The sequence below is a fragment of the Canis lupus genome, chromosome 1 (genome assembly GCF_048164855.1).
Source record: "Canis lupus baileyi chromosome 1, mCanLup2.hap1, whole genome shotgun sequence".
Taxonomy (NCBI): Eukaryota; Metazoa; Chordata; class Mammalia; order Carnivora; family Canidae; genus Canis; species Canis lupus.
The window spans coordinates 62,247,674-62,271,526 of NC_132838.1; the positions used below are offsets into that span (position 1 = coordinate 62,247,674).

The 23,853-nt window shown below is 35.2% G+C and overlaps 1 long non-coding RNA gene across 4 annotated transcripts in view; it reads right to left on the reverse strand.

Annotated features, from left to right (window-relative positions):
• Positions 1-23,853, reverse strand: part of LOC140636825 (uncharacterized) — a 492,878-nt gene that overhangs the window by 77,519 nt on the left and 391,506 nt on the right. Inside the window, exon 10 of one of the 4 annotated variants that reach the window (XR_012034062.1) lies at positions 11,078-11,194. The exons of the other annotated variants lie outside the window; for them this stretch is intronic. This is a non-coding gene — a long non-coding RNA (uncharacterized lncRNA). Of the gene's footprint in view, positions 1-11,077; positions 11,195-23,853 lie in introns of those variants that run through there. 4 annotated transcript variants of the gene reach the window in all.

The following is a 23,853-nucleotide window of genomic DNA, read 5'->3' on the forward strand; positions in this document are numbered from 1 at the left end:
TTTTCTTTTTCTCATTTCCTAATTTTTAGCTGTTTTGTTGTTGTTGTTTTGTTTTGTTTGCACAACTTGTCTAATTCCTCACTCTACCTAAAACATAGTGGGGTATATGGACTAAAGGGAAGTCATTATAAGATCTAAGGATATACTGGGATTTGAGAAGCATAATTATGTTTGAATGAATGTGGGAAAACGACAAATGTCTGAGTAAATGTTTGTATATCTGGCTGTGAAATCTGTGTTTATCTCTGATTGGTATTATTACAGGGGATTGATAAAATGTATACAAACAATTTTCTTAAGGTAAATAAAACATTTTTTTTTCCCATAATGATGCTCTTTTGTGAAATATGATATAAAAGGCAAGTTACAGCAGGCCGGAGGTGGAGTCAAGAAACAACGAGAACTATGTTCCTTCCTATCGGTCATTTCAAAAGTGCTGATCAGTTTTCTCAATTCCCCCACCTGCCATGAGCTTGGCAGTGCATGTGAATGGGTGGAGTATATTTTCCCACTCCACTGATGTTGAAGTTGGACATGTGAATTTTTGGCCGGTGGGTACAGAACTCTGAGCCAAAATCTTCATAAGCATCACACTCTTCCACTTGCTTTCTTGGCCTCCTGTAAACCACTGTAAGGAGACTATGGCTCAGATAACTCCTAGTCCTAGTAATATATGGTGACATATGGAGTTCACTTGCAGCCAATCTGAAGCCTGGGACCAAGCCCAGTCAACTTACACCCTTAGCAGAGTCACCTCCAGACAAACCACAGACCAATGAGAGGGAAAATAAACTAGTGGGGTCACAATGTGCTGAACCTTTGAGTGGTTTGTTATATAGCATTATAGTAGCTATCCCGGATTTATAAAGTCACTTTGGATTTGGGGGAAAAATTGATATCAAGAGATAAAATTTTAAAAAGTAGCTGAAAGTGATGCTAGGCAAGGAGCACGAGAGAGAACTTCCTTTTTTAAAAGTTGAGAAAAGAATGGAAGTTATTAAAAAGAGCCAAAGTCCCCTTTGCCTTCAATTCCTGGCTTCCTCTCAAAGACTAGGTTAAGCTGTCATCTTGCATAGCAAAGTTTGAAGTTTTAGGATGTCTATTAATGTGAGTAGTGAATAAAATATAAATAGCAAAGAAATAGTTTTACTTAAGAAAGGATAAATTGGGGGGTGGAAGGTAGGCACAGATGGTCTGTGGTTTGGTCTACATGAATCACCCTTTCCATGAAATTATGTGTGCATCTCAATTAGGCTTAAATGTTAGAGATCCATTTATGGAGTACAACATATCTGCTTTTGATATCCCAGTCATGTGCCATGGAAAAGATAATTGGAAAAACTAAAAGAAAAAGACAACTTTCTTCTCTTGGGGGAAATCTTTTTTTAAACATGCTGCAAATGAGTTGAAGCTTTGTTTTAGGTATCTTTTGCTCCCATCCTATGAGAAACTGAATGGAAAAAATGATCCAATATTTCTAAAACTGGGAAATTAGAAAGTGACTCTTCAATACTTTAATGGGTATATAACTAATGAGAAATAAATCCAGTTACATTCTTTAACTCCTGCCACCTCCCAAGAGTGGTGGCTCAAATTAGCATGACCTACTATCGGCTCAGGAAATTTCCACCCTGAGATTTTCCTAGCAGAGTCAAAATCAGTCACAGTCAGAAACAGATAAAGATTGTTTTTAGGAGAGTGTCTGAGACTGTATGTAAATTCTATCTTTAAAAGTTGCAAAGAGTTTGGCTAATGATTTTCCATAGTGTCATTTTTAAACTATTTTGGCATATTCTATGAACAGTGCATACATTTACTGTTCAAAATTAATAAAACGGCATTATATTTCTTGGAACAGAGTATTTTTGAGAAAGCAAAAATCCATCCTACTACATTGATGTTATCCAGCTTGTTATAGGGGTGACAGACTTAGCCTGGGTAGACCTTGGCCTGGAAGTAGATTGAGAGTGAAAGAGGAATTTGGAATAGGCTGGGTCTCAGGCAAAATGATGATGTGGGTTCCAGGTGGAAGAAACACTGGCTAGTTTTTGGAAATGTCTACACACATTTTCCCAGGCTGAGTTAATAGTATATTCTCCAAAGATACTTTTTGTGCAATTCTATGCCTACTATCAGGAAAGTTTTAGGATTCATCCATTCTCCTTTAACTTTTTTTCCTGAGTTTTGTAAGATTGTTCAAGAAGGGGAAAACCACTTTGGAGATTGACTTGTAAATGAGGTATAGATTCACAATGTGGTCAGTTATTAAGTACATACTGAAAAGACTAAGAAATAAGCAGAGAACTGTCAACTCCTTATCACTGGAATAATGGAAACAAGAGGGAAGAAGAATGTGCAAAACCAAATTACAATTAAAGCAAAAGTAGCCAAATGGATTTAATTCAAACATTATTTAGGGCATATTCAACATTTGGGAGCAAATATTCTATTCTGCATACATCATTTAAAAGTGAAAAAATGGTACAAATTTAGTTCAAAGATACTATAAATGGTACAAATTTAGTTCAAAGATACTATAGTTCAAATTCTTTCATAAAAAATGTCTAAAAGCTTTTACTGAACTGTTTACATTTTAACAGATTCTATCCTTTGCTGATTATCGGAATAGAAGCTGAGTTTAGCAGAATCAGAGTTTGCGGTCTCTTCCCTTTCTTACCTAATTTCTCCAGCTTCACAGTAAGGTAGCCCTTGCCTGGTTTTGGTGCTGATCCTGTAATTCATTCACAAGTTTGATGCAAGTCCATGAGAGCAGGAACTGAGCCTACCCTTTCACCGTCACCAGCATCTAGTATAGTGCCCAGCATGTAGCTAAGGTTTCATAAATATTTGTTGTATAAAAAAAGCATGAATGATAGGCTATTGGCCAGGAGTGAAGTGCGAGGATTTGAGGGGCTCAATGAAGAACAGCACTTTACTCTGCTTGGTTCATAAACCAACTGCAAAGTAGGACAAAAGAGCAAGACAGAGGGAGAACAAAATAATTCATGATAAAGCTGATGAAGTAGTATATGGCTTAAATGTGTGGGTAAGTGGGCTTCCTAACAGTTCTCCTCAGAATTAGATAAACTTATATACACAGGTGCAAGCAGTCCTGGACCACAAGACACCTTTTCCTGAAAAGAGAGTGGAAAGAGAAAAGCGGCTATTTTATATACATCTAGTTTCTTCTAGATTCATCCATTGAATCTTCTATTGGTTACTTTTACTTTCAGAAAGAAAATGCCCTCCAAAATGTAAACTTTTTTTGTAATTTATAGAAATTATAGTTCATAAATGAGCCATCTCAGTGTTTACTCCACAAGTGAGCATTAATCAATTCCCAAATAATCAAGAGTTGAATCTAATTCCCCAAAATGCCCTGAAATTCTGAGCACATCATTGTCCCTCAATGGAGGTGTCACTAAATGAGGCCATTCATAGGATTATGCATGAATCATGGGAAAAATCCAAATGCTGACTTAAAATATTTTGAAGCTATCTGGGGATTAGTGAAACATATTAGGTTATAGAAAAGTATGTGGTTAATTCTATATATAAAAGTCTTTTATTTTAATACCATAAAATACATCCAGAAAAATCTTGAAAACAGGCAAATATGGATTCATATTTCAATTCCAAGAAAAACAGAACCTCACAAAAATCAAAACTTAACTGATTTTAGGGTCAAAAGTCTTAGAAACTACTGAGAAGCACATGGTTCCCATCAGAACATAACTGAGTCTGGTCAGCCAAAAATTCACCTCTGAATTGTCAAATGGTTTAAAAGCCAACTAGTATAAATTGCTAAATTATACTCAAGGAAAAATTTCATCCTCTTTCACTTTTTATAATGGAATTTTTCCTGGTTCTATTTGTCTAAAAACAGCTCCAACTTATTTCAAATAGTGACCAATGATTGAACATTGTCAAGTGCAGTTTTTTAAGTAAAATGAAAAGTCACAAAGGTATACCTACCTGAAAAACTTAGGGAGTAAATAGTTAATGGTTTAAAGAGAAAGAGAAAAGTGTTAGGCTAAAATATTGTCTGAGAGAATTAAGTTTGTCAAAGAATTATTTTCCTCTTGAATTGAAGCTAAGTCAGTGGAAACTTCTGATAAAAATCACAGATTTGATAAAAATTCACGAGTAATTCTGTTTCTATTTTTAGCTATATTTCTCATGAAAAAAACACAAAAACTAATTTAGGCTCCTTCAGAGTCCAATTGCTAAGAGCCCAACTACTATGAGTTCTGATTTCATATGGGTCAATCACAGATATTTCAGGTAGTTTAGACCTCTTTAACCTTGCATTTTTTCCATAATGTTTTCAGGGAAGGAATATAATAATTTCTATAAAACTTTATATGTCTTTATCAATTTGTATTATTATATAGCATGTATTTTTGTCCAATCTTCTTTACATGATAATTTTAAGGAAAAGTTTTAGTAGAGAGTAACATAGGCATAAAAATATGTAAAATATTGCCGAAATAAAGCTTCCACATTCCTACACTTTCTTTTCTGTTTCTCTCACCTCTGCCTCTTGTTTTCCTAACAATCTACTTATATTTTCCCAACTTCCCAATGCATGTGTTCAGAAGCTCAGAAAGCTTCTCCAATCTCATGCTTTCACACCCTGTATTTCTCTGGTGATCCCTAAATTTCTAACCTGAATGTTCTCTTCTTAGCACCAATCTTAAATTTGTACTTCTCAAGGGATTTTTTTTGGGGGGGGGGGAGGTAGCTATGTTATTATCTACAACTCAATAGTTAAAACTCATTGCTTTTCCCTCACACTGACTTTCCAGTCCAGATTTGGGCTGCATTCAGGGACACTGTCTATCCCAGTCTCTCAAGCCAGGAACTTTGGAGTCATCTTCTTTCCTTTATCTGTCCTCCCTTAGATCTACTGCAACTATCTTCACTACCATCAAATAACCAATTTTTTTTCCTTTGACATAGTTCTCTGATACACTACATCTTCTATAGTAGGATCCATAAAAAGACAGTTATTTTAGAATACAAATATTAATTGCACTAATATAGTGGAATTATTGTCACTCTGAATAGAAACAGTTACTTCAAGTTTGGTCTTGTTACTCTTTACCTTGACAAGTATAAAGGCAGATATATCCACTGGTGCCAAAATAATGATCATTCTTTTTTTTTTTTTTTTTTTTTTTTTAATTTTTTATTTATTTATGATAGTCACAGAGAGAGAGAGAGAGAGGCAGAGACACAGGCAGAGGGAGAAGCAGGCTCCATGCACCGGGAGCCTGATGTGGGATTCGATCCTGGGTCTCCAGGATCGCGCCCTGGGCCAAAGGCAGGCGCCAAACCGCTGCGCCACCCAGGGATCCCCAATAATGATCATTCTTGTTTTGGATTATTAGCAGCCTGCTAAAAAGAGAATTATATATATACATATATATAATTTATATTATATATATACATATATATAATTTATATTATATATATACATATATATAATTTATATTATATATATTTATATTTGAATTATATATATTTAAAATTATATCTTAAACTTAAATTATATATTAATATATGTAATTTACATATATAATTAATATATATTAAATTTATGGGAATACAATTATCAATTAAAGCACACAAAGTATTTGAATCCATTTTATAGCACCAAAAGCACCAAAAGCAGTACTTTGGTAATGCTTTAAAGGAGTTCTCAAGGTGCCATATTTTTTTGTCCTGGCTTCTCAGACTGTCATGTATTTGGGTGCAGTACAGTTTCTGATACTGTGAGTAACAAGTTATCAGCATCCATGATTCATTAATGTTAGGGGTCCTATGACACAAATACTGTGATATTAGCTTTTCACAGTCTTTCCTCTAAACCCATCTCTTTATCCCTTTTACTGCCTGCTAGCCAACAGGAGAGCCAGTCATTTTATGAGATAGCTTTAAATTCAATCTTGTCATAAGCAGAAGGAAAGATAAAATAGATTTCAAGACACTTCTATTTACAGTAATTTTGCTTGCCTATTTATTTTTAAAAATTATTTGGTGAGTAAATCCGTGTTGGTGCAACCATGTAAAGGATGAGCACCAAGAAAAATAGGATGCTGATAAGAAGCTTTAGCCATGAGGAAAAGACCGTTGGTTATATACAACTTACACATATCTGTAGACTTTGCTTTCCTTTGAATAACATTTTTTTGTCAAGTAATTTTAAAACTTCATGAAAATTATGCCAGATTATTAGACACACCTGTACAATTTAGTTGATTAAGAGATACTCAGATGAGTTTAAACTGATCAAAATGCATGGCTATCTTACTAACTGAACTCATTAATCAGCTAACAGTGGAGTAATCAGTAGTAATTAGCCATCAGCCTCCTTTTCATGGTCATTTTACTAATTAAAATGTTAGTTTAGTTTGGAGCATAGGAAATATAAATTGAAAACTATTTATTTTAACTACAGCTTATAGTGACCAATCCATTACTGGCTGCTTGTTAAAATTTCTATGAGATGACACATAGGTCCTGTGGGTATTTCCATTTTATGGGACCTGCATGTAAAATTACTTATCCGAGAGGTATTAGAGCAAATGGAAGAATTAACAAATGCATTTAGATCTTACTGTTAACTTATTTTTAAAAATAAAAGGAAAAGCTTCTGAATAACAAAGGAAACTATCAACAAAAAGGGAAAGGCAACCTACGGAATGAGAGAAAATATTTGCGAATAATTTAGCCAATAAGGGGTTGATACCCAAAATATGTAAAGAACTCCTATAACTCAACCACAAAAAGAAAAAAAACATCTGATTAAAAAATGGACAGAGGAATTGTATAGACATTTTTCCTAAGAAGGCATACAGATGGCTAATAGGTACATGAAAAAGTGTTCAACATCACTAATCATCAGGGAAATGTAAATCAAAACTACAGTGAGATATCAGCTCTTACTTGTTAGAAAGCTTTCATCAAAGATACAAGAGATAACAAAAGTTGATAAAAGTTCAGCTATTAGATGAGGTCTGAGAATCCAGTATAAAACATGGTGACTACAGTTCGTAACATAATTAAATATATAATTAAATATATTTTGTAAATATATATATATTACCTAATTAAAATTTGCTAAAAGAGTAGAGCTTCAGTGTTCACACATTAGATGATAGATAGATGATAGATAGATAGATAGATAGATAGATAGATAGACGATAGATAAAAATATGAGGTAATGGATGTATTATCAACACATACTCTTTTAATCACCATGATGTTACACTTTATATATCTTCTATTTTGTTTATCCATCACATCTCAATCAAGCTGGAAAAAAAATAAAATAAAAATTTTCACTCAAGCTTATAAAATACTCCCTATCAGCTCTCGACTGGTTGAGTATCTTCTAAGTGCCAATAAAACAGAATTTCAGCCCATCTCACGAACTAAGGTATGAAGATACATTTACGTTAGTTGATAATTTTTTTTCTCTAACACCAAAATAGAATAAATCCACTAATGAAAAAGTATACTTGCAGAACTGTTCTGTTATCACTGTAATTAATATGTTTACAAACATGTGGAGAAATGTAAAGAGAACAGAGGAGAGAAAAGAAGAAAACTTAACTGTATTATTCAATCAGGTCCTTACAGCCATGAGGTCCTGGGGTGGCTAAGAATGGGGGTACTTTATTTATCTGAAAGGCTCTGATACAAAGAATGCTCAGGACAGTCTCCCAAGGTACCATTTCCTTAATACCTTCTGCTTTAGGCAAAACTACACATAAATGCTCATGTTAGATCAACATCTTATTTTTATGGAGAATTCCACAAACTCGATGGACACTCCATTCCAGTGTTTAACAACTGTCATGAAGTTATGCCTTATTCTGTAAGCTCATTCTTTCTCCCTGCTCTGTGCTCTGATGAGATTGAGAACATCTGGCCCTCATTCCTAATATAATGACATTTCCTGCTCCAGAGATCCTTTTAAATCACCCTCAACCCTCTCTTCTTTAGGTTAAATTCCAGGTCCACTCACTCTTCCTCAGGGTTTTATGTGCCCAAGGCTTTACATATCCTTGCCCTCCTCTGAAACCATAAAGAACCTCTCTCTTCCAGCCGAAGGGGATTCCTGGCTGAGAGGAGCAAAGTCTCCCACTTGACCTCTGCTGAACATGCACAGGGACCACCTTCTACACCTGTGCCAGGAACCACTCATTCATTCCAGTTCTCAAACAGCTCAAGCAAGAGGCACTATTTCATTTCAAGGAAGAGACTTTCTTTCCATCAACTTGCCTTCCCTCTGTCCCCAGGGGAAAGAGCAGAGAAGATTGAGCTTTGGGAGTCAAGTGACAGACAGCTGTGGTTTCAGCTTCCAGCGGTCACACTACTCCAGAGGGACCGGAAGGTCAAGGGAAGCATGTAGAACCGCAGGCTGTTCACGTGGCTCAGAGGAGGAGATGACCAACCCCTAATAAAACACCGTCTGCCGGACATGCCATTGGGACTGGCATGCTAATTGAAAACAGCAGGCTTGGGGCTGCAGCTCTTTGACTTTAGCTCTCAGTTTGGAATAACTTTTCCTTCCGCAGAAAAGGCAGTACTCAGCCAGTAAGGCTGGGCTGTTATTAAAAAAAAAAAAAAAAATGCAAACAAATGAACATCACTACTCTAGTAGAAGATTAAGAAACATTTCTCTTTATTTACTTTTTCAGGAAGTTCGTGTTTATTTCCTTTCAACTGGGCCAAAGCTTGACACTGCTTACACAAATGTTTTATTATCTTAAAATCAAAAAATTATTAATCCGTAATCCAATTTATCTTTCAATATTATGAGTGCCTATTATTTTTACTACAATTTACTTTTTTTTCTAAATCAAGATAACATAGGCACATAGCTCAACAGTTCTATATTAATTTTATTGAATGGCGGCACACTGTCTACCTCACCCTAAGCCATTTTCCTTTCCCAGAAGCAACTTCTTTGTATCGTTTTGGCTATTTCCTTTGTTTTTTTAAATAACATATTTAGGGTTAGTTTTGGTTTTTCATTTATAGGCATTATATATTGACTTTCTACTCTGGAAAATCAAAGTTTGGCTTGTGTCACTCAACATCTCCCTCATTCATTTTGTTCCCCAGATTCTCAATGTAGTTAGATTATAATTGTGGCTAAATAAAAATTAACTATTCACATTATTATGAATAGTAGGTAACTCTTCTCTTGATTTATTTTTGTGAATACATTTCTCCTACAGCTTTTTGGTTTTTTTGTTTGGTGTTTTGAGGGGTTTGTTGTTGTTGTTTTTTCCTATAGCTTTTGATCTGCTATAATATGAATTGATTTCCTGGGCCACAGCTGTGATTATGTCTTCTCCCTTCACCAACATCCCTGGGCATTCCATTTGTTTCCCTCTTGAGTTCTACTGTTTCCTGGATTCTACTTCTTCCTCTTTATAGATGTTTTTCCCCCTGATTTTGGTGGAGATAACTTCTCAATAAGTTTCTGAGTAGGTATACATATGTAGCGTTTTTGAGATCTTATAAGTTTGAAAACATCTTCATACTCTCAAATCTAATAAATTGGTCATTTGGGTGTAGAGTTCTAGGTTAATTAACATTGTTCCTAAACTTTCAAATGTTTTGCTCCATTGACATCTAGTTTCTAGTGTTGCAGTTAGAAAGTCTAAAGCCATTCTGATTCTGGATCCTTCTTATGTGTAGGCTTTCTCTTTTCTTTTCTTTTCTTTTTCTTTTCTTTTCTTTTCTTTTCTTTTCTTTTCTTTTCTTTTCTTTTTTTTATTCTGGATGCTTCCAGGATCTTCTTTTTTTTTCCCTCACTGTTCTGAATTTCACAATAGTGTGCCTTAGTAGAATCCATTGTCAGCACTGTGCTGGGTACTACCTATTGGTGCCTTTCAATTTTGTAAAACTATGTTGAATTATTTACTTTATGATTTCCTCCACTTTATTTTCTCTGTTCTTTTTTTCCCCTTAAATGTTGTTTGTGAAATATTGAATCTTCTGGATCAATGTTATAATTATCTTTTCTCTTTTTCTTTATTCTATTTCTTTTACCTTTCTTTTTTTTTTTTTAATGTTTATTTATTTATGATAGTGACAGAGAGAGAAAGAGAGAGAGGCAGAGACTCAGGCAGAGGGAGAAGCAGGCTCCATGCACCGGGAGCCCGACGTGGGATTCGATCCCGGGTCTCCAGGATCGCGCCCTGGGCCAAAGGCAGGCGCCAAACCCCTGCGCCACCCAGGGATCCCTTCTTTTACCTTTCTATATCTTGTTTTTCCTCCCTTTCCTCCTTATTTCATTCCATTAAATTTTAAATTTCTATAATTATATCTTTTAGTTTTAGGAAGTTGTTTTTTATTTTTCTTTCATTTTCTGGATTATTTTAGGGTATAAAATGTCTACTAATTCATTTTCTATTTGATAGTACCCTATTCTTACTTCATACATGCTGCATATTCTCATAGCTTTGATGACAGTAATGATTCTTTGTGTGTGTGTGTGTGTGTGTGTGTTTTCTTTTAAACTTCCTTCTCCTTGTATAGACTCTGAATATCCAAGTTGCTTTCTGCTTCTTTTGGAATATTTATGCCTTTAAAAAATATTTTATTTATATTCAGTTTGCTGACATATAGTATAATACCCAGTACTCATCTCATCATGTGCCCTTCTTAATGCCCATGACTCATTTACAAACTCCCACACCTCCCCTTTGTAACCCTTTGTTTGTTTCCCAGAGTTAGGAGTTTCTCATGGTTTGTCTTCCTCTCTAATTTTTCCCAACTCAATTTCCCTCCTTTCCTTTATGGTCCCTTTCACTATTTCTTATATTCCCATATATGAGTGAAACCATATGATAATTGTCTTTCTCCAATTGACTTATTTCACTCAGCATAATACCCTCCAGTTCCATCCATGTTGAAGTAAATGGTGGGCATTCATTCTTTTTGACAGTTAAGTAATATTCCATTGTATATATATATATATATATATATATATATATATATATATATGTGTGTGTGTGTATATATATATATATATATATATATATATATATATATCTTCTTTATGCATTCGTCTCTCAAAGGGCATCATGGCTCCTTTCACAGTCTGGCTATTGTGGACATTTCTGCTATCAACATTGGGGTTTCCATAGCAACTTCTTGCAAGGCACATCTATGAAGGCAAGGGAAACAAAAGCAAAAATATTTATGCCTTTTATGCTAGCAGATCTCTTCAAAAGTTACATCATTGGGATGCCTGGGTTGCTCAGTGGTTGAGCATCTGCCTTCAGCTCAGAGCGTGATCCCAGGGTCCCAGGGTCAAGTCCCACATCGGGCTCCCTGCACAGAGCCTGTTTCTCCCTCTGCCTATGTCTCTGCTTCTCTCTCTCTCTCTCTATGTCTCTCATGAATAAATAAGGAAAATATTTGAATTTAAAAAAAGTTAACATCATTGAAAACCTACTCTTAAGTAGTTAAGATTGTGACACAAATAAGCTAATTGCAAACTTAGTTCTCCCTGTATACTTTACTCTTTGTGTGATCTGACTGGGCCATTTCATTGGGGAAGCCTGGATACCATTACTGGGGCTTTTCTTTTGCACAGGTCAAATTTCTTAGAGAATAATTCTACAGTCTTCTGCTTGAAAGGTTAGTATTCTGGAAGCCATGCAGCAGAAGAAAACTAGTGCCTCAACATTTGATAAAAAATCTTAGATGGGCATCCTTGGGTGGCACATCAGTTAAGCCTCTAGTTGGGCTTCAGTTCAGATGGTGGTCTCAGGGTCAGGAGATTGAGCCTTCCATCGGGCTCTGAGGAGTCTGCTTAAGACTCTTTCTCTTCATCTGCCCCTCCCCTCTGTGCTGTCTCTCTAAAATGAATAAATAAATCTTTGAAGAAAAAAAACCTTCATTGAATTCTCTTGTTCTCCATAATGATCCCTAAATCTCAGCTCTTCTTGAAATCTCCCAAAGCATACCTTCTTAATCTTATCCAGGGAAAAAATCTTAAATTCACCTGGGGTGGGAGAAGAGGATGAGAGAGAGGATCTAGGGGGTCTAGCAGTTTCTTAAACCTTTAAATAATACTCTTTTCAGCCCCAACTTCAAAGCAGGTACCCCATACCACTTTACTGGGTCATTTGAGGCATTATGGTATAAACTGGGTTAATTCTTGTTTTCCCAACTATTGTCTTAAGAATGTTTTCTCGATTTTCAATGTCAGTTGTTACATATTTTGCTTTTGAGCTTTCTACATTTTCTTACTTACACATCACTTTCATTTCTCCTTGGCCTTGTTGATTTCATTTATTAAGTTCGATTTTGTTATTTTAGTGAGTTTTTAGATGAGTGAATGAAAATTTATGTTTATATGTCATCTTTAATTGAAATCACCTTGGTTACCTTTTTTTTTTTTTTTTGAGAGGGAGAGAGAAAAAGTAAGTGGGGGTAGGGGCAGAGGATCTGAAGTAGACTGCTGCCTGAGTACTAGAGCTCAACAGGGGGCTGGATCTCACCACCCTGAGATGATCTCATCACCCGAGATGAAGTCAAGAGTCTAACACTCCACTGACTGAGCCACCCATGCACTTCCCCTTTCTAATGTTTGTTTGTTTGTTTGTTTGTTTAATTTGAGAGAGAGAGAGTCATTCTTTCCTTTATTCATTTAAAAAGTCTAAACCAGGATTCATTTAAAAAGTCTAAACCAGGATACATGGGAATGATCATGCAGGAGACATCAGTCCACAGACCCTGCTACTTCCTATTACATTACATCTACTACATTATTCGTAAATTTACATTATCTTCTTGAGTTTTGTAGAGGTCTGAGCTGATAATCTTCCTATTTTCAGAAGTAGCTTTGGATTCCAGCCCTGCAATTTACTAGACAGTTGGCTTTGGACATATAACTTAACCTCCTTAAGTTTCAATCTCATTTCTAAAGTTGGAAAAAATTAACTTCCTTATATGACTGTTGCAAGAATAGATGTATTGTATGCTAAGTGTCTGGAATATGGTCATTATTATTATTTCATGACTTTCCAAAAATTATTCCTCTGAACTATTCCTGAATCTAAAAATATCTAAAATTTTTAGTTATCTCTGTTTACTATGTCCTTAACTATAGGTATGACTTTTGATCAAAGTAAAATAAAACCAGTGGATATTGACTGTATATAAATATATTCTGATCTCAAAATTTTGAGATAGAAATACACATTATGGTAGGAGTTTTATAGTTGCTGTTTCCTTAATTTTAGTAGAAAAGTTCTCCATTTTTCATGTTGACTATGATATTTCCTGTAGTGTTTCCATATACCATCTATATTATGTTGAGATAATTTTCTTCTACTCCTAGTTTACTGAATGTTTTTATCATGAATGCATGTTGAATTTTGTCAAACACTTTTTCTGTATTTATTGGGAAGATCATGTGATTTTTATCCTTCATTTGCTGAGCCACCTGAGCTGCCCAAAACTGTGGCTTCTAGAAGACAGTTTTTACCTGTATTATCACTGTGTTCAAGAGGAAGCTTCCCCAGAAATTTACATAAATTTGGAAATTTTATGCTGTGGTTCTGAATTCTTTTCCTTTCGTTATGATGATGAGCTTTCGTGGCAAAGGTAAAATGTAAATGGAGCCTTGATGATCTTTTGTGTCACATACTAATATGGTATTAGTATGGTAATATGGTATATTACATTGATTGGCTTTTCTTTTAAGATTTTATTTATTTATTCATGACAGACACAGAGAGAGAGAGAGAGGCAGAGACAGAGGCAGAGAGAGAAGCAAGCTCCATGCAGGGAGCCTGATGCAGGATTCGATCCCAAGTCTCCAGGATCACACCCCAGACTGAAGGCAGCGCTAAACCGCTGGGCTACCAGGGCTGCCCTTGATTGACTTTTCCATGTTGAACAATCCCATCATCCCAGGGAAAAATCTTACTTGGTCACAATTATTATTTTTAAATTTTTTTACTTATTTATTTATTTTTAATGTATAATCCTTTTAATACACTATTGAATTTGATTTGTTGAGATTTGGTTGAGGATATTTTTTTAGAGTTTATTTACTTATTTGAGAGATAGAGAGAGAGCTTGTGAGTAGAGGGAGGAGCAGAGGGAGAAAATCTTCAAGAAGACTCCTGACTTAATGCAGAGCCTGACTCTTATGGCCCACGAGACCATGACCTTAGCCAAAACCAAGAGTCAGACTTTTTACTGACTGAGCCACTCAGGTGCCTGTTTGTTGAAGATTTTGCATCTATATTCATCAGGGATATTGTCTACAGTTTTCTTGTAGTGTCTTTTTCTAGTTTGGTTATCAGAGTAATGCTGGCCTTATAAAAATGAGTTATTTGGAAAAGTTTGAGGAAGACTGATATTAATTCTTCTCAAATTGTTTGGTATAATTCTTTGGTAAAGCCATCTGGTTCTGGGCTTTTCTCTGCTGGTAGATTTTTAAAAAATTACTGTTTCAAGCTCTTTACTAGTTATAGGTCTGTTTAGATTTTCTATTTCTTCATGATTCAGTCTTGGCAGATTATATGCTTTGAGGAATTTATACATTTCTTCTATGTTGTCCAGTCTGTTGGTGTATAATTCTTCACAGTTTTATATAGTATTTTTTATTTCTATTGCCTCAATTATATCACCTCTTTCATTTCTGATTTTATTCATGTCTTTTAACTCTAACTAAAGTTTTGTCAATTTTATTGATTTTTAGAAAAACCAATTGTTAGTTTGGTTGATTTTTTTCTATCTTCTATTTCATTTACTTATTCTCTAATCTTTTTTATTTTCTTCTTTCTTCTAACTTTGGACTTTCTTTGGTCTTCTTTTTCTAGTTTCTTAAGTTGTAAAGTGAAGTTGTTTAAGTTTTTTTCTTTTTTAATACAGATGTTTATCACTATGAACTTCCCTCTTAGTATTGCATTTGCAGCATCTTATTAGTTCTGCTTTGCTATTTTTTACTTTTTTATTCTTTGTTGGGTTTGTCTCCAGACATTTTCTAATTTCCATTTGATTTCTTTCCTAACTCTTTGGTTGTCAGTAACATGTTGTTTAATTCCCATATATTTGTGGATTTTTCAGTTTCCCTTCTGCTATTGATTTCTAGTTTTATTCATTTGCAGTTGAAAAAAATACTTAGTATAATTTCAACCTTCTTAAATTTATTAAAACTTGTTTTGTGACCTAATATGTGAACACGAATAATGTTCATGGGGAAGAATGAATTTTCTGTTGCTGTTGGGTGAAATGCTTTCTATATTTCTGTTAGGTCTACTTGGTCTGTATTGTTATTCAAGTCTTATGATTCCATATTAATCTCTGCCTGGTTGTTCTATCCTTTATTGAAAGTGGAATATTGAAAACATCTATTATTATTATGTTGCTATCTATTTCTCCCTATAGCTTTCTTATTGTTTGCTTCTTATATTAGGGTGCTCTGATGTTGGGTATATATATATATATATATATATGTATATATATACTTATATATATACATATATATATATAATCATAATGCTACATCTTCCTGGTAAATTGATTCTTTTATTATTATATAACATCCTACTTCATTTCTTGTGGCAGTTTTTGACTTAAGTCTATTTTTCCATTTCTTTATAGTTATTACTATTGTGTGCACGCATCATATCTTGAGTTTGTCATCTTTATTAGGATTATTTTGAATTCATTGTCAGGTAATTCACATATCTTTATTTCTTTAGGTCAGTTCCTGGAAATTTATTTTGTTCCTTTGGTTGGGCCATGTTTCCCTGTTTTTCTGTGTGGCTTGTTACTTTGTATTGTGCTCTGCACACTCAAAATAACAGCCACTTCTCCTAGTTTTTATGGATTGGCTTTGTACAGGAGAAACCTTCACCAATTATCTTCCTAGGGATTCTGAGGGCCTCTCAACCTCTTCTGTGAATACACCTTCCTTGGACATAGTTGTCATCACTTATGAGATGTAGTAACAGTGAAACTAAGAGGGAGGCTTATAGTGGTAAATTTCCAATTAGAGAAGTTTTGTAGCTTTTTTCTTCAGGAGTTCATTATCTCTTTTTCCCTCTGGTGTCTGTTTGTGGTACTGCAAGTTCTCTGGAACTGCCATAAACTGTTCAGCTCTTTTTTGTTCTTAAGATTCCAGGTATCTAGCATATCCCAGGTTCTATCAACACTCCAACTCAAATGAAACAAAAACCAATCCCTAGAGAAAGCCCTCTGCCCCACAAAAATCAGAGTATTGGACAGATGTTCCAACTCTTTCTCTCTCCAGGGAGAAGTGGGAAGTTGAGTTTTCTCCCATCTGCTCCATGCTGAGCTGGGGGACAGGCAATCATGAGTGAGTGAGGCAAAAAAAAACCTTTCACCTTTTTTCTTAGTAGCTTTCAACCTGGCATCCTTTCCTGTCAGTGTTTAGATTCCAACAAGACAGAAACCAATCCCCTGGCAGCCCATCCCAGCCTTGAAAAATATGAATGTTAGATGTATCTGTAAGCCTTCTTTTTCCCCCTCCAGGGGACACTGGGAATTGGGGCTTTCTTCCCAATCATGCTGTACTGTGCTGCACTGAACCAGAAGAGGGGACTCTGGTTAGTGAGTGCCATGAATTTTTCTATCAGCTTTGATGCAGCTGGCTTTATGCTTGTTTGGATAAAGGAACTTTGTAAGCGGTGTCTAGATTTTTCATAAAAGGAATTGGTCTGTGTGTTGTAGAATTGGTATCTACATGGGGGAAAGAGGTTTAAGACTTTCTTTTCTGCCATCTTAATGATGTTCTAATTCAATGTATAATTAATTTTATAAATGGTAAAAAGTTCTCTAAAATGATAAGCAGTTATTAGAGCATTTAGGTATGCAAATAAAGGGTGTTTTTGGTAGTATCAACTTCCATCTCTCCTTTCCTACCTTTCTCTTTAGCTCACACTGCAATTGAACTTGAGGTTTGGATTGAAAAGTGAAGTTCTGTAAGAAGGGGAACTTACAAGGAAATTTTACATGAAGACCTACTGATATTTCAGAGGCTCTGAAATAAATCTCCTGTGAAGTAAGTTTCTAAAATTTCATGTCTTTCTTTCCTTCATCACTCAGCCTTGAAGTTGGAAAACCATATTTTATATTAATAGTCCTACAGAATGTCAGAAGTTTGTGTCAATAGTAGTCCACATCACCTTAATTCTCCTGACCTTTTTCAAATATGTTTTGCATGAAGAGATGAGTTCCAACTGTATATTTTTTATCAGCTGTCAACTTTCCATTGACCAATGGTTCATTTTCTCATTTAATAAATCACTCCACTCTGCTACACAGTGGGAAACTTCCTGGTACACTTCCAGCATAACTGAAAATAGTTTGATGTTCTCAGATTCTCCCTGAATATTTGAATGAAAATATTAGAGAACCTGCAAAGTCTTTGTATACTGAACATGGGATCATCATACACAGCTTGCTAGCTTGCCAGAGAGCCAAATAGAAGCAAACTGCAGCTGAAGGAAAAGTATTCTGCTGGCCAGAGGGAAAGATGAGCACATCTGAGTCACACATTCCAGTCCAAAAACAAAGCTTGGCTATATATGTATGCATGTACATACATACCATAGCATATCAATAATAAGCTATTCATAAAATTCCAAAAGCTTTTTTTCTTAATTTTCTCCCTCTGGAATAGAGTATATAACCATACTAGATGTTCTATTGTCTTGGAGCCCTTATTTGTTTTACCTCCATTTTCTAAAGTAATATTTAATCCACCAGGTATAGTGAGAAGGGTTGATAAAAGCACAGAGTGAAATAAGATCTTAAGCCAAGAAGAGGTGAATAATAAACAAATAGCTAATTTAAAAGACTTCTCAAATAGCTTCCCTTAGATGAACAAACAAATCTAGTCTAGCAGGCCTATCATGCTAATGCTGTACATTTTTGGCTCTTTGGCTATAATCCTTGTAGCAGAAATTTGTCCTAACACTAATTTTAGGAATAATATCCAAACAAATAATCTTTGAAACAAAACCTTTATTGAGCACTTAATCCATTCTAGGCACTGTTCTAAGTGCTTAACACATGTCTAATTGCAATGATCATAACAAAGAGAAAGATGTTAAATAAGCCTGCTAAAAGTCACACAACCAGAAAGTGGCAGAGCTGGAATTGAAAACCCCTCTGCCTGACTACAAAGGCCCATGGTCCTAAACATTATCTAATTCTGCCTTCATTCTTGGTGTTCAATGAGTAATAACACAAGCTATTTGCTCTATAGCCTTAAATAGTGAGAGGATACAATAGGAAAGAGTAAAATTATAATAACATCATCCTACTACTCTGTTTTATGGTAAAGCAAATCAGTCATCCCAAGAGAGAAAAATCATATCTTTATATATGTATACATAATTTCATTGTGAACCTACAAAAAGTCTCAATTTTTATCAATATACTCATCCAAAGACTGAGTTGAGTGCACTGTACCTTCTTAGAGCTCTATCCAGGAAAGGATAAGAAAGCTTATATGTTTTTCCCCCCTAAATGGCAAAAAGCCCAGACTTTTTTGTTATCGTTCCACGGTAAACATTTGTCTCTCCAGTCACCCAGATTCATGATTCATTTGTTAGGGGCTTAGTGGGCACATTTTGGCCAGCAGCCTGCCATGTGCCCATGTCAGGCCTTGAGTGAGTTCTGTTCGCAGGAAGTCTCCTTTTGACCATACAAGAGCATGTGCATGGATTTCTAACCAGAAGCAGCTTAGCAATAAGATAGGTATGCAGCACAGGAAAGGCTTAGGGAGGTACCTCGCCCATGAATTACCACAGCAGCCACACTTAGCAATGAGCTTTGTTGGCTGTAAACCACAGTCGCAGAGCAGGAGCACTGAGGATACACTGTTTAATTGTGCCTCTCTACACGTTGGATAGGACAGAGCTGTGACTGCTTTAAGATCGCCTCCCGAGAACATACACGAAGCAAGTCCAGAACTGCTGTGCCACATGACAACTGTGTGTTCACTTTGTTTTATCCTGATTCATAATGGCCTTTTGAGTCATACAACCTCACTATTTAAAATTCATCAACACAGAATCTAAAAATCTGCATAAAATATTCACAGTGCTTTCCTCCCACCCTGTCTTCATGTACTTGTGGGCACTCAAGCTCCTGCTTCCAAGGGAGCCTCTCTACAGAACCACAACCATATGAAACTGGAAACTAGCTGAGAACATAAATGTAGGGAAAGTGGAGGCTATAACAAAGTGGAGGATCCTTTAAAGCCATCTCTTCTCTTTTACTCTCTATATTTCTTATTCCACTTATTCTTATAATGAATAATAATTGAGTGTCTTCTATGTGCAAGGCACTGCAGTAGGGACAAAGGGGAGGGAGAACATTTTGAGGCACAGAGTACTTTGGGAGGTAGGCTGCTGTTGGGTAGTGTGCCAACAAGCATAGTTTGAAAAAGCAAATAAGCACAACATATTTAAAAAACTGAGCAGCAAGCAATATTCAGGTGAAGAGGAACAATATAAAGTCAAAGATTCCCAACATATATTGCCTGTGTCAAAATTTTATCCATAGCTAACCTATAGACAGGAAAGAAGTAAAAGTGTGTTCTCTGCCTCCTTCCTCCCTGAACTCAGCTCTGTCTCAAATATAATAACCACAGTTCAACTTAATTATACATTCAATGAGTTTCAGGTGGGGAGAGGCTATAATTAAAAATATTTTTCTGTGAGAAATTATGTTTAAGAGCCAAACCATTTACAAGCAAATTTGGGGGGTTATGTGTACCTACATGGAATCATGTTTTTTCCCCTTTTACAGGGGAAAAAATGTGTCAGGACCTAATGTGTCATATATTTGTAACTACATAACTATTTAGAGTTTAACTACCTATATAAATGCAAGCTGAATATGTAGTAAAATTTCTTTCTTCACAGTAAAGGTTCAAGATATATTTATGGCTAATATCTTTCCACCTATAATAGACAAAAAATGAGTTTTTTGGGCAGGAGGGGATTCTAAGTATGAGATTTGTATCCCAACTATTCACTAATAACATATTAATTATACACTTAAGGTGTTTTCCTCTTGAGTTGAAATTTGTAGTAGAATTCTTTTCAAACCTTAAAAATTTTAAATTCATCTAATCTTTCCTTGGGTGAAGTTTTCAAAGCAGTGAAAGGAATGATTTTTTTCAACTTTGCACTGAAATCATTCTAATAGTACTCAAATCAAATTTTTTGAGTAATTTTAAATAATTTGCTAAAAGATCAGCTTAATTGAGGAAAAACCATTGTTTAATCAGATATATTCTTGTTACATTTTTTTTCTCCAAAAATTTCTCAGATCTAAACTCTTTAACAGATTTAATTACTTTTTAGGAATTATATTTAGAGGCATTTCAGATCTGAGACTTCATCATTATTTTTTGTGTGTTTTTTTAAGATTTTATTTATTTAAGAGAGAATGAGAGAGAGCATGAGCTGAGGGAGGGGCAGATGGAGAGGGAGAGACCGACTCCCCCTCAGCAGGGAGCCCAATGTGGGGCTCAGTCCCAGGACCCTGAGATCCTGATTTGAGCCGAAAGCAGACGTTTAACCAACTAAGCCACCCAGGCACCCCTCATCCTTAGCTTTTATGGGATCAGAATCTAAAAAGATAAATCAGAGTGGTTGTTAAAATTTGATTAATATTGTTGAGATTTCACAAAACTGTTGATTTAAAATATCTGTTGTGACTTTAATGTATTTAATCATGAAGCTTGAGTGCAAAATATATAACGTTTCACAAAACATTATAGAGTTCATTTTGGGTCATTGTTGTGGTTCCCATTTGTATTCTTCTGGATATGCATTTAACAGCAGAACAAATGTCTGATATGACTGACATTTAGAGAAAAAGAATGAACTGAAAGATTTTTCAAGTTTTATGAATAGAAAAATCCCAAGAGGATCAAGATAGCCCAGAAACATTGTTAACATATTAAAGGCCCACCTCTCTCTGATTATGCCACACTAAGAGGTACTTTCTAGAGTAACATAATTCAGAGAAGGATGAATCTTGGCTCTACACTTCGTAACTCAATATGTGTAAGTTTATGCTAATTATGTAAACATTCTGGGCCTTCAGTTCCACAAATGTAAAAGAAATGAAAAGTACTATACTGAGCTGTTGCAAGGATTAAATGAGATCCTGAACAAAAAGCACCTAAAAAGGTGGTGGGTGGGTAGGGGGGAGGAGGGAGGCACCGCTAGGTGGCCCAGTCAGTTGGGCAGCTGACTCTTGGTTTCAGCTCAGGTTCATGAGATGGAGCCCTGCATTAGGCTTTGCGCTCAGCTTGGAGTCGGCTTGAGATTCTTTCTCCCTCTCTTCTGCTCTCCCCACTCATGCTCTTGCTCTCTCTCCCTCAAATAAGTGAATAAATTTTTAAGAAAAAAAAGAAAGTGGCTAGGATGTAGCAGCTTTTCAATAAAAGGTAGCTGTGTAGTGATAGGAAAATAAATGTTGAAAAATAATGAGCAAATAAATCACCACAACCGTCTGAGTCTTGGGCCTGATTGAGTCCTAAAGAACTTGTGAAATTAAAAATAAAGCATGGGAGATCCCTAGGTGGTGCAGCAGTTTGGTGCCTGCCTTTGGCCCAGGGCGCGATCCTGGAGACACGGGATTGAATCCCACGTCGGGCTCCCGGTGCATGGAGCCTGCTTCTCCCTCTGCCTGTGTCTCTTCCTCTCTCTCTCTCTCTGTGTGACTATCATAAATAAATAAAAATTTTTAATAAAATAAAGCATGGCTTTTTTATTGATGTGTGTGTGTGTGTGTTTTGGGGAACACATGTTTAGGATGTATGAGAAATTTAAGTCTGGTTCTCTATTTTCTTTCACAAAATAGGCAAATGAGTCTCATGTACTCAACCTCTTTCTTCTTAATGCTTTTTTTAAGCTTTAAGTGTATGTTGACTTAGACCATGTTGTCTAAGTATATACGACTGCTAATGGGAGTTAATCTTATAAACTAGACTAGACTTATGTTTTTATACAAACATAAGCTAATGCTTTACCCTTCTTGGGTCTAGAAATGTTTTAATTTTATTAAAAATCTAACTCCTTAGGAAGGTAGTAAGAAATCTCACTGTTGAAAATTTCAGGAAAGTCTACTAGGGGTCATCTTTAGGAAATGTCTTATAAGTTATTTTTTTCAGACTTCCAGATATGCTTCTGCAGACAAGGCCAGTCCTATCTGTGGCTTCTCTCTTTTCATGGTCCACTTCAGGACCATTGTTAACTTTTTTTTCAGGTAAAAGTGGGGCTGTGCAATTTAACCAAAGTAGCCTATATGACTTTATTCTTTAGTTATGGGATGTAACCTCTTTGGAAAACAATTTAGTAAAATGTCCAATGAGCTTGTTGATATCTAAATATTCATATCCAGTTATAACTCAGTAACTTATAATTTATTCACTGTCATTTTTTTCTGTCACAGAAAATAATTCAAAGGAAAACAATGTACCCAAAGCAACCCGAATGAAGAAATTAACTGCGGTGTTATTTATAGTAACATTAGAGATGATCTAATTGCTCAACAAGGGGGAAATGGCTGAATAAATAGCAAAGCAAGTCAATAAAATAATATGTAGTTGTTAAAGTAATACTTTTGAACATTATGTAATAACATGAAAATGTCATGATATAATATGTTAATTAAATAAAACAGAACATGATCATACTACCTCATCATTACAACTTTAGAAAATATGTAAGTATGGATAAGTACTAGAAATAAAAACTGTAAATTGTGTATTACAGGAGTGGAAATAGTGTATGTTTTTCCTTTCTTTTTATATTTTCTGTATTTTCATAATTCTGTTTATACAACGGAAATAAGTACTGAGTGAGCAATATATAAATGAACATTTATCTACAAAATGTACAGCACTCTACAAAATATGCTTAGGTATAATTCTGTATATTAAGGTTTGACTCAATTCTACTTAAATCAACAATTATATGGATAGTTAAATACATATAGTCACAAGAGTATATCTACAAAAAAAGAGAGTAAAGTCGTGAATTTGAAGAAGACATGGATTGTTGTGTCAACATGGCCACTAACTATTTATTCCTGAGCCAGTTATTCCCCTGAAACTGAATCTTCTCACCTGTAAAACTCAGGAATTTGGACTGGAGGGTTTTTTTTTTTTAAGATTTTATTTATTTATTTATTCATGAGAGACACAGAGAGAGAGGAGAGGGAGGCAGAGACACAGGCAGAGGGAGAAGCAGGCTCCATGCAGGGACCCTGACATGGGAATCGATCCCGGGTCTCCAGGATCACACCCTGGGCTGAAGGCGGCACTAAACCGCTGAGCCACCTGGGCTGCCCATTGGACTGGAGGGTTTAAGGTAATTTTCTAGTCTAAAGTTCTGTGACATTGAGCGTATAGTGCTTTATTCAAACCTTATCTAATTTAGGCACTATTTCACATGTTAATAATATTAATTACTATTACTGAATTTACTTAGAATATCTACTGAAAATGTGATTTAGTTAAATCCCAAGTGATCATAAGTTTTAGGTACTATTAAAAATTTCTTCCCAACTCTCTAACTATCCTAAGAATTTTACCTTTGGAATAGCATAACTAAAAATTATATATAAATGATCACTCTATCTGAAAGTGAAAAATATAAGTATTTTGTTCATATGTACTTTTTACACTTCTTCAACATAAAAAACCCACTTTATTCCCAATTTAAACTTTGCAATTTAATTAGGAGATCACAGAATTATGAAATAAATATTGTCATAAAATTATGACTGGAAAAACCAACAAACAAA